The 12431-nt window shown below is 32.9% G+C and overlaps 1 long non-coding RNA gene across 1 annotated transcript in view; it reads left to right on the forward strand.

Annotated features, from left to right (window-relative positions):
- Nucleotides 1-2257: 2257 nt before the first annotated feature.
- LOC127706267 (uncharacterized) overlaps nucleotides 2258-12431 on the forward strand; it is a 67600-nt gene continuing 57426 nt past the window's right edge. Inside the window, exon 1 of the long non-coding RNA XR_007984347.1 lies at nucleotides 2258-2346. This is a non-coding gene — a long non-coding RNA (uncharacterized LOC127706267). The remainder of the gene's footprint in view (nucleotides 2347-12431) is intronic.

Here is a 12431-nt window from a genome sequence, read left to right on the forward strand (position 1 = left end):
ATACCATTATTTTCATAAGCTTTATTACTAAAGTTAGTAACAAGTTCTTTGATAGTAGGAAGGGAGGTAGTTAGAAGCACTGATATATTGGTAGTAGATCACTTACTAGATGCGAAGATGAAACGGAATCTAAATGTTTTTTTGTGCAATTTAGGTAAGCAGTACATAGTAGGGACTTTCAAATGTTCGGAAGAGGCTTTAAGCTGGGTAGTGGCAGTGATATGCTTGTTTACAATTTGACTCTCTGTGGAGCGTACGGACCTGAATGTAGATGAATTTGTAATTTCGTTTTGGAGAACTTCCGTTTAGTATATGCGTCACACCACCACTACATTATTTGCTGCTTTGTCTTCCGGTACGAACACAAACCGCTTTGCGAGTACTTGGAGTTTATTTTTTATTCTAGAAATGGAAATATCATGGACCCTATTACTAATTTCAGAATTGTTTTCAAAATGAGATATACGAATATTAACAGTATTCATAATTTTATTCAAATAACTGTCTAGAGATTTTTATCAGATTTTTCACGTTTACACCAATTTTTACAGTAGACAGTCTTTAATGGTCTGACGACACTGTTTCCAATCTATTTTAGATGGAGGACGATATTTCGGTCCTTTCTTAAGAAAAGTTATGACCTCACGGTCTTCGACGATGTTGAGGTCTCCTGTAAGGACATGACCATAGTGAACATATCTAAAACTAGATGTTACCTGAATTTATAAGGAGACTTTGAGCACTGAGTGTAAATACACGAATACAATTCAGAGGCATTTTAAAATGATATTTTATTTCCCAATGAAATGCAACATTCATGACTGTACATGCTTCCAATGACAACATCACATGAGGAAAAAAACACTAAAAGATAAATATAAGTAATTATAAGAATTGATTGCTTTAAATTATAGTTTTATAGGATTGTAAAAGCGTTGATTGTGTGCACATTTTTAGTATAAATTTAAGCTTCATACAAAATGTTCTTTATTTCTTGCTACATGTATCACATCCAAATAAACTTACAAATAGAAACTTTCAATTATTAAATAAAACGATTAGTTAGGAAATGACTAGAAAGTAAACAGTTGCAATAGAGATGTCCATAAAAAAATAAGTTTACTTCAAAAATATCTTACCTATAATGGATGACATCAATAATGATTGTGAGATTTTCCTCGGTACATGGGAGATAATCCAATTTGAATCATGTCCAATCGCCTTACAAAAGCATATATGACCGTTAACTGTTAAGTCAAGGACGTCTCTAATTGATGAATATGAAGATCTTTAATAAGTTTGTAGTTTGAATTTTGGAGTCTTATTAAATAAAAGTGTTCTTGTTTCTGGTGCAGATATTATAATCTTTTTAACTATTACCACTATATTTTTTATCTCCAACTTTACAATTAACTCTGTTTATTCAATATATAGATATTTTAGTCTTCTAAGTATTAACAATTATTTAATAGTTTCTACATATAAAGATAAACTATCGGATATACATACATGTAAGCGGTTTAAGATGACAAACATATCAAAATTTAAGTGAATGTGTAATTACAACTTATGAGAATAACAATAAAAGTAAAATAAAATGATAACATCGGCTGTTGGTATACCACAGCTCCTTTTTATATTTACCTCAACAGCCAATGTCTATCTGAGATTTTACCACAACATCGTTGAGCTTATAGAGTACTAATGATGTTTATTAACATTTATATGCATGTTATCCCATTCGTTTGCCCAGTATTGTCACTTGTAACTAAAACAGAACAAACTTGAAATGTTAATTATGAATCAGATGTCATTCACAAGTTGTAAGATATGCATTAAGTAAAAAACTAGTCTAAGAATTTGCACCAGACACTCTAAAAATAGGTTATATTTTGGCAATGTGAACCACATACGTCTAGATTTAGAACAACAACTTAAAAATCATCAGTTGTAAACTTTACTTAAATTTAAGTATCAAAATATTGTGTAAAATGTTTTGAATAGCTCCAATTTAGCCAACTTTAGTCATAATGAGAAATACTTTGGATAAAATAAAGTCGAAGTATAACTGTGAAATGACAGATCTCAAAATTTTCACAATCGAAAGGATCTTAAATCAATAACATTGCATATACGAAAGCTTTCTCCTACAAATGACAGAAAAATATTAAACTTTCATTTAAACGATGTTTGGAGCCCAATTAAGTTACTTAGTAGCACATCATTTTTCTTTGTTATTTCAGAAAGTATTAGTGCACGTCTTGCAGTATCAGACGATATTTGTCTTCTTAGGATGGTCTTGCCTCGTAGGAAGAGGAAGCAACTTTGTTGACAGTCAAACTTCAAGTAAGAACATGAGGGTATTTGGTGTTAACAAGGATTTTAGTACTAACAAACTACTATAAAACTCCTTGGTGTTGGTGTTTTCTTCAATTTTACCCTTGTCCGTCCTTACGTACGTCCGTACGTCTTAAAGTTGGTTTCCGTTCTCTCACTTTAGTTTGCCTCAACCAAATGTTATGAAACTTATACAAAATGCTTATTACCAGAAAACACAGATCAAGTTTGAATTTTGGTGACGTCACTTTAACCGTTCTAGAGTTATGCCCCTTTACAAATGGAAAAATTGCTGAATGTGTTCCCATTCTCTAACTTAAGTTAGCCTGAACCAAATATTATGAAACTTGTACACAATGCTTATTACCACAAAATACAGACCAAGTTTGAATATTGGTGGTGTCACGTTTACTGTTCTAGAGTTATGCCCCTTTACAAATGGAAAAATTGCTGAATTTTTCATTTCCGTTCTCTAACTTAAGTTTGTCTCAACCAAATAATATGAAACTTATACACAATACTTATTACCACAAAACTCAGATAAAAAAAAATCATAGTTCCCATTGAAACCTTACATAAAATCACAGTTTTATTTTCATTATTATGATTGAGTGACAAAGATGACGAAATTGGATCATTTATTACCATACAAACCCTTTTGAAAGTCATATTTTCGACTTGTTGTTTGAAAGTACTAGGACAAATTTGACCATATTTATTTGATTCTACAAGGTACTTCATTTGCTTTGAATGAGGAGAAAATATGGCCACCAAATTGCCGTTCTTTAACATTTCTTTACGAAGTAAGCCACGTGTTACTACTGTTACATTTCACTGGTTGCAACAAAAGTAATGCAAGTCTAGTTGTTGTATCTGTTGATCGATACGTCTAAAAACCGCTCAGGACCTCCTGAGTGCACTCAGGACATGTAATAGATGTTTTAGTGAGCGTTGAGAGTATGCATTCGAAAGATAATTTAATTTTTGATCTTATAATTTTTGTTTTGGTAAAATCAATTCAATATTTGAGAAGTTATTTAAGCTTTTTATCGGCACGCTCCGTTATTTGGGATATGTAATGCATGACCTATGATCATATTCAATACCAATTATCATGTTAATTTGGTTGTTTGATCTTTAATAATTAAGAGTGATTAGTCATGGTATTAAACACCTACAAGTAAACTTGACAAACAAACAAAAATGGTTTCCTTGAAAAAATAATAATTCAATTCAATTCTTTATTACATATATTGTTTTTGCACAAATGTTAAATAAACTTTTCGTTTTATTTGTAATAATTGAAGCCAATTGAGAAATCTTCACGAAGTCGAGAAATATTTCCTTCATATTATTTCATTTTAAAACGTTAAAAAAAATACAGTTCTATCGAATTCAAATGTGGCGTCCTTGGGGACCAAACCCCTGTTTTAACAACATTTGTCTACTTTTGTATATTGCCGAACATTCTCTTTGATTATTTTGCCGTATATCAATTTCAATAGGAAATGTTGTGTTCAATGTTCTAAATCTACAAAAGAAGCACTTTTTTTGTCATATAGAATATCGAAGTAGGCTTCGAAAGTTAGACTGTTTTTGCATAGTCTTTACTCGTTTTTTTCCCTTAAATTTCTTGAAACTCCTGATAGAGTTGAACATTATTAATAGACATCTTACATATGCAAATTTTATTTATCTCATCATATAGTAAGATTTTATTTCTTATTAAAATAGTTCGTGTCCAGTATTACAAGCCTTGAAGGAATTTCAATGTGAAAATAAATTCTGAAAAATGAATTTATAGCTGACTATGCGGTATGGGCTTTGCTCATTGTTGAAGGCCGTACGGTGACCTTTAGTTGTTTATTTTTGTGTCATTTGGTCTATTGTATAGAGTTGTGTCATTGGCAATCATACCACATCACCACATCTTCTTTTTACATATCTCCGTTTTTCCTCTCAGTTTCTGTCATTTATCATATTTGGGTATTTTTCTTATAATCAAATTAAGTTTTTCGTATCACATTTCGTATCACACTCCGTGCAGTGTGATACAAGAAATATCTCTTCATGCAAGAAACATGCTAATGTATACATAACAGGCCACGATCATAAGAGAAACGGTATAAAAATGCATTGAAAGGGAGTTATATTTTTTTCTCCATAATCGTAAAAATGCACTACGCATAAAGTAAATTTAAACAACTTTAAAACACCGGATAACATGTATAATTCATTTTTTTCTCAAAACACTGTTCTAACAACATGATATTCATAAGCAATAATAATAAAAGTACTAGGCCAAATCTTTTGATAGTGAAATTTTGTAGTTGACAATTGCCTATTCAAGACTGCTACACTGATATACATGCATATGCACATGTAAGTATGTAGGATTCATGTGTTATTTATTTATCATTTTGATTTTATTCATACAGATTTTTTTTATCAGTATTCATTGAATGAAATTAAATACGTTTTTTATACATTTTGTTATTTTTACATTGAATTATTGCTAGGATGAGTTGTACAAGTAAAAATCTTAAAACTCTCATTTTATGTATCTTCCAACTCCTTAATTTCCTTTCCCAAACGTTTTGTTGGTAGAATTTCAGATTCGTCCTTGCGATGGTACTGGCGCACTCGAGCTGGAACCATATGACCTAATTTTTCTCCGAATTTTATATTATTGTACTAAGACTGTACTAAATATTGAAAATAGGTAAAGGATTAGGTACATGTAAATAAAGAAAGATGTGTATTTATTCTTGCTGACCATGAAACAAGAAAACGATGTCTGTATGCTAACCCGTTATTTGATATCATATATTTGTAATATCAGAGCAGAACTTTGTCACTTCAAAATTGAAATATTTGTTCCACTAGATTTTTAAAAAACTTTGGTTATTGTCTAATCCAGACACGTAGGTATGCTAAAGGCTGAAATATCCTCATTTAAATGAATAACTCGCCCCTTTAGATGTGAAACTCGGTGCGACACATTGCAATTCAAACGAAACAGTTAACTTAAAAACCAATTTGGTTGTTATTCTATGATATGAATTAATTTCTATATAAAGGTGGCAGACCACCCATTACTCCCTCCAATTTAGAACGTATGTAAAAGTAGCCCTACTCTGACACAAAATAGTGCTTTTGATGTCCTTGTTTACTTAAACTAACCAACAAATTTGCAGAAATGAAACTTTTGGTGAAAGAGAAATATATTTAGACCATTTTGAGCCAAAATTTACTTGTCTATGAGTTTGCATTAAAAATTGAGGATTAATGCGCTCCATAGTATACTAATTTAAGATTTCTAGAAAACCAGGGGTTATTTTTGAAGTACCTCTTTTTGAAGGTCAGTTTTTTTTCTTAGACGGCTTTAACGGTATGTTGAAAATTGGCATGCAGAAAGCTGATACATGTACAATTCAGGATATACATGGTTTCTATGAAGTTAAACTTAAGGTAAAATAATTAGAAAGCTGTGAAAATTGCAAAATTTGGTTGAACAGATAGGGATATTTAATTGGTGGTCTGAAACCTATAAAGTATACGGAAAAAGGTCGCCGAATAGTATATTTTATCTTGAAACTTGTATCTGAAGTCTCAAAATCTGCGACACGGAAAACTGAGGAAGAGTGTTTGAGAAAATAGAGCATTTAGCTAGGGACGTCTGCTTCTGCTTGTTGGAAATAGATTATGGGTCATTTTGTTATTCAATTTTTCACCGCTTACAACTGTCTGCCTCTTGATTTATTTTATACATTAACTTTTAAGTAACAGTTACTGTTCATTTCATTTTGTTTCGTTTCTTTAAAGTTTTCGTTTTGTTCGTTTCGTTCCGCTTTTATTCCGTTTCGCACTTTACATGTACCCCGAACGCAATAATGATACGTATGGTCTCTTTTCGCCCGTTTTTCTATTTTTGTATTTTAATAAAAAATAAAAAAAATAAAACTTTCTAAAAGCGAAATAATCAAAACTGCACGTTAAGTTTAGTACTTTTAAAGTTTGATCAAATATCTAAATTATCAAATTTTAAAATGATTTTTAGAATTTTAAAGTTTTAATTATTTGGTGAAAATTTCAAATTTTTTAAAAAATTTGGGAATTTTGATATTTTAAAACTTTGATCAAAATTCCAAAAAAACTAAAATTTGAAAACTTTTTAAAACTTTGAATTGATAAGTGTTACACGGACAGGTACCTTCTGTGTACTATATAAATTGGTGCTAAAAATAAAAATTATTAAAAAAAAAGAAAATTTGATACTTTTTCTTACGTTTCACTTCGCTTCGGAGCAGCCACCCCGTGTCAAACTGTGTCAACATCCCGCATGTGGCTTTCTACTTAGTGAATTTAATTTTGATTTAATCTTTTAGGTGAGTCTTCTAAATTACATCCTGTTTGTTGTTGCTATCAACAAATGGATAAACTCCACTACAACTCCGGTTTAAAGATTCGGAATCGAAACCCTTCCTTTGTAATATTGTTTTTACTTTTTTAAAATACACAACATCGATATCAATAGACTTTTTTCTAATATGACTAAATAGGTTGTGCTTGCTTAACGTCCAATAGCAAAAAATTCAAATGAAAACGGAAAATGTAATATATCAAAGAAACTGCGAAAAAAATGTGAATAAGTTAAACAGAAACTATCGAAGTTCTGCATTCAATATTAAACTCATAGGACAACTAATGACGAGGTTCCTGACGAGAGACAAGTACATGGACACGAGGTGGGGTTGAATACGATTTTTTTTTCAAAACTCAACGTTACCCCCTTTTAATCTCGATTAGCGGACTAGCAAAATGAACATAATAGAGAGAAAAGGCACTCCAAATTTAAAATAAATTAAATGATTAGGGAGCTACCATGGTCCTGTCTTTTTTTTTATTAGTTCATCCTGACTTTTTTTACATAGATTGTCATCCTGCCTTTTTTTTTGCCAAGTTGCTCATCCTGCCTTTTGTTTACTCAAAACTCCTGTCCTGCCTTTTTTTTCAAATTTCATCCTAGCCCTCCATAAAAATGGTAGCTCCCTTACCTAGACAATGAAAATACGTTTATACAAAGAATAATAAAGCGAGCTTAACTGAGATCGTTACAGGACGGCTGATCGATATGAATTCAACTAAAAAAAAAAAAAACCTTTAAAAAGAAGATTCAATTAGGGTACCGTACTGTGCTTGCATATGAATATTTATGAATATTTATGAGTCTTAATAATAAATTATACGTAAATAAAAAAATAAAAAAGTTTCAACAGTATCAAATGTACAGTTAAACATTAAAATGAAAATATTATTCAGCTTAAGACATTACTGTTGAGGTGGCAGCTACGTTATTGCGCGGTCTTCTGGATTGATAAATGGTAGGATAAGAGACCAGGTGTTTCTGCATATGAGTATCGAAAGAGAAACAGAAAAGCATGATGCGCTTTATATACGGTCAATTTGCTGTACTTAACATTTTAATTTGATCAGGTGATAACTATTTTGTATTTCTTTTGATTCAAGGATTTTGCAAAAGAGAGGTGAAAGATAACGATCGGACATTTAAACTCACAAGTCGAAAATAAACTAACAACGCCATGGCAAAAAAAAAGGACCAAAAGACAAACAAAACACAACATAGAAAACTAATGACTGAACAATACGAACTACACCACAACAAAAACCGGGAGTGATCTCAGGTGCCCCGGAAGGGTAAGCGGATCCTGCTCCACATGTGGCAACCGTCTTGTTGCTCATGTAAGAACAAACCTGGCAATAAGTCTAATTCGGTAGGTGACATTGGGGGAAAGAGGACGGGATTGTGGTAACGATAATTAGAACATATCCGTCGTCACCTATGAAACAGGTATTCCTTAACGATAAACCAACTCGTAATGGCGTCCGTAATTTTTTCGTAGGGACGATTTCAACTTCACCACTTGGGACTCTTGGTTTAATAGCTTCCTTGTGAGCAGCAACCCTCTGTCAAGGAAATCATGATAGGAAACGCAAGCCCTGGAATATCGTATCAACTGAGAGATATATACTTCATATGCAGGCGCTGCTGGAATGTTGCTACATAGAAATGGAAAGTTCACAATTGGGAAGCTGAAATCATCTCTTTTGTGGTTAAGTTTTTGTTCTCAACTGACCCTCATTGTCAATTTATAGATGTAAGTCAAGATATGAGGCAGACCTAACTGTATCTGTTGTATCCTATATTTTAAATTCGATGGGATAGATGCTTTTAACATAGTCACCAAACTTTGATTTGTATTTAAAGAGAAGATAGAATAGGTAGTTTCATTATGATTTTGAAGCCCGACTTTGATTGCTAATTAAATTGATTGAAACCTGATTGGTTAATCACGCGGGTGTAAATAACACCCCAACCCAGTTCAACTATTTACAATCGAAAAAGGTGTTATAAAATCTTTTCCAGCATATGTATTTCATTCAAGATACGGATTGCAGCATTATAATTGTTAAAGTGATGTCAATGTTAATATAAATTAACATTTTGATCTATTAGAGGAGGAGGTTCAATTTTCCATTGAAGGGGGTCCAAATGCCATGGGTAAGAAAATGTGCTATAAACAACATATGTTTTACATTTAAGATTGCAGTATTATAACTAGTTAATGTGATGTAAAAATGAAAACAATACGTTATAAATATCATGCTCCTGAAGCGCTTAAATGGTTGTCGTTTGTTGATGTATGTCATATTTGTTTTTATACGACCGCAAAAAAATTTTTGTGGTCGTATATTGGTATGACGTTGGCGTCGTCGTCGTCGTCGTCTGGCGTCGTCCGGCGTCGTCCGAAGACACATTGGTTTTCGCACTCTAACTTTAGTTTAAGTGAATGGATCTCTATGAAATTTTACCACAAGGTTCAATACCACAAAAGAAAGGTTGGGATTGATTTTGGGGGTTATGGTACCAACAGTAAAGGAATTAGGGGCCAAAAAGGGGCCAAAAATAAGCATTTTTGTAATTTCCAGACATAACTTGTGTGTTAGTGTATGGATCTCTCTGACATTGTACCACAAGGTTCCATATCACAAAAGGAATGCTGGGATTGATTTTGGGGGTAATTGCTTCAAAATTTTAGGAATTAGGGGCCAAAAAAGGGGCAAAAAACAAGCATTTTTCTAGTTTCATGACAATAACTTGTGTGTAAGTGTATGGATCTTTCTGAAATTGTACTACAAGGTTCCATATCACAAAGGGAAAGCTGGAATTGAGTTTGGGAGTAATTGCCGAAACGTTTAGGAATTGGGGGGCCAAAAAGGGGCCAAAAATAAGCATTTTTCTAGTTTCCAGACAATAACTTGTGTTCAAGTGTATGGATCTCTCTGAAATTGTACTGCAAGGTACCATACCACAAAGGGAAGGCTTGGATTGATGATGGGGGTAATTGCCTCATTATTTTAGGAATTAGGGGCCAAAAAGGGGCAAAAAATACATTTTTCTAGTTTCCAGACAATAACTTGTGTTGACAAGTGTATGGATCTCTCTGAAATTGTACTGCAAGGTACCATACCACAAAGGGAAGGCTGGGATTGAGTTTGGGGGTGATGAATCATAAGGGGGTTCAAAAAATTGGGGGGGGGGGGGATTTGTTTTTTTTTCCTTTTTTTTTTCTTTTAAAATTTTCCATTTTAAGTTGGTTATTTCTGATTTATATTTAAAAGCAAATAATAATGATATGGTAGGAGATACACACCAAACAGGATGTGTAAATTATTATATAATAAGTATTGTGCAATAGCAAGAAATTTTCAATTGCACAGTATTGCACAATAGAAAGAAATATCCAATAGCACAATATTGCGCAATAGCAAGAAATTGTCAATAGTACAGTATTGCGCAATAGCAAGAAATATTTAATTGCACAGTATTGTGCAAAAGAAGATACTTCGTATAAATTGCTTATTTCTTGACCAATTTCAATGGGATTTTATTCTTGAATTCTTGGGGTTCTTTAATATGCTGAATCTAACCGTGTATTTAGTTTTTGGAATTTGGGCCCCTTTTTAAATTGGTCCACATTGAGGTCCAAAGGGTCCAAAATTAAACTTTGTTTGATTTCATCAAAAATTGAATTATTGGGGTTCTTTGATATGCCGAATCTAACCGTGTATTTAGATTCCTAATTTTTGGTTCCGTTTTCAAATTGGTATACATTAAGGTCCAAAGGGTCCAAAATTAAACTTAGTTTGATTTTAACAAAAATTGAATTCTTAGGGTTCTTTGATATGCTGAATCTAAACATGTATTTAGATTTTTGATTATGGGCCCAGTTTTCAAGTTGGTCCAAATCGGGGTCCAAAATTAAACTTTGTTTGATTTCAACAAAAATTGAATATATGGGGTTCTTTGATATGCTGAATCTAACCATGTATTTAGATTTTTGATTTTTGGGCCCCGTTATCAACTTTGTCCACATTGAGGTCAAAAGGGTCCAAAATTAAACTTTGTTTGATTTCATCAAAGATTGAATTCTTGGGGTTCTTTGATATGCTGAATCTAACCATGTATTTAGATTTTGGATATTGGACCATAATAGGTGAATGTCCAATTAAAATTTTTTAAGTTCTTAGACCACATTCATTCTGTGTCAGAAACCTATGCTGTGTCAAATATTTAATCACAATCCAAAAGCAAAGCTGTATCAAGCTTGAATGTTGTGTCCATACTTGCCCCAACTGTTCAGGGTTCGACCTCTGCGGTCGTATCAAGCTGCGCCCTGCGGAGCATTTTATTTGTTTATTGATTTGTACATAAATCAAGCCGTTAGTTTTCTCGTTTGAATGGGTTTACATTTTTCATGTCCAAGCCTTTTATAGCTTGATATGCGGTATAGATTTTCTTCATTGTTGAAGGCTGTACTGTGACCTGTAGTTGCTAACTTCTAAATCATTAAGTCTCTGGTGGAAGGTTGTCTTCTTGTTCATTGTTGTCTATCGTACCACATCATCTTATTTTCAAATTGACAAAGTCCTTCATATTTTAGTGTATAGTTGTCTCATTGGCAATCATACTACTTATGGGTATATCTATAATGCCAGAATTATAAGTATCGACAGGATTTAGTGGGAGGGGGTTCACTTTTTCCGTGGTAGGAGGGTCAAACTTTTTTAAGTTCCATGGTTAAGAAAAAGAGTTCCAACTTATGTTTTGCATTCAAGATACTTATTGCAGCACTATAACAAGTTAAAGTAGTGTCAATGCTATCTAATGTTAAACAAATTGACCTATTAGGGGAGGGGATTCAATTTAACATGGTAAAGGAGGGGGGGGGGGGGGTCAAATACCATGGCTAAGAAAAGTGTAATCAATATTTTCAACATATGGTTTTCATTTAAGATACTTATTGCAGCATTATAATTAGTTAAGTGAATGTTTAAATGCGTAAAAATGCTTTAATGAATTATGTTGGAAAAGAATTTGTAGCATTTTTAGGTAGCAATTGTTTTTTGACCCCCTTCCATGACAATGTAGACTTCACATTTTCAAATCATCATAGATATTCAAACTGCTCCATATAGTATAAAATTGAGAATGGAAATGGGGAATGTGTCAAAGAGACAACAACCCGACCATAGAGCAGACAACAGCCGAAGGCCACCAATGGGTCTTCAATGCAGCGAGAAACTCCCGCACCCGGAGGCGTCCTTCAGCTAGCCCCTAAACAAATATGTATACTAGTTCAGTGATAATGGACGTCATACTAAACTCCAAATTATACACAAGAAACTAGAACTAAGAATGATACAAGACTAACAAAGGCCAGAGGCTCCTGACTTGGAACAGGCGCAAAAATGCGGCGGGGTTAAACATGTTTTTTGAGATCTCAACCCTCCCCCTATACCTCTAGCCAATGTAGAAAGAACAAACGTACAACAGTACGCACAGTTAAACTCAGTTTAAGAGAAGTCCGGGTCAGATGTCAGAATAGGAAACAAAAGAAAATAAACAAAATGACAATAATACATAAATAACAACAGACTACTAGCAGTTACTGACATGCCAGCTCCAGACCTCAATTAAACTGATTGAAAGATTATGTCTTCATCATATG

The sequence above is a fragment of the Mytilus californianus genome, unplaced genomic scaffold (genome assembly GCF_021869535.1).
Source record: "Mytilus californianus isolate M0D057914Y unplaced genomic scaffold, xbMytCali1.0.p SCAF_6, whole genome shotgun sequence".
In the NCBI taxonomy this organism is placed as follows: Eukaryota; Metazoa; Mollusca; class Bivalvia; order Mytilida; family Mytilidae; genus Mytilus; species Mytilus californianus.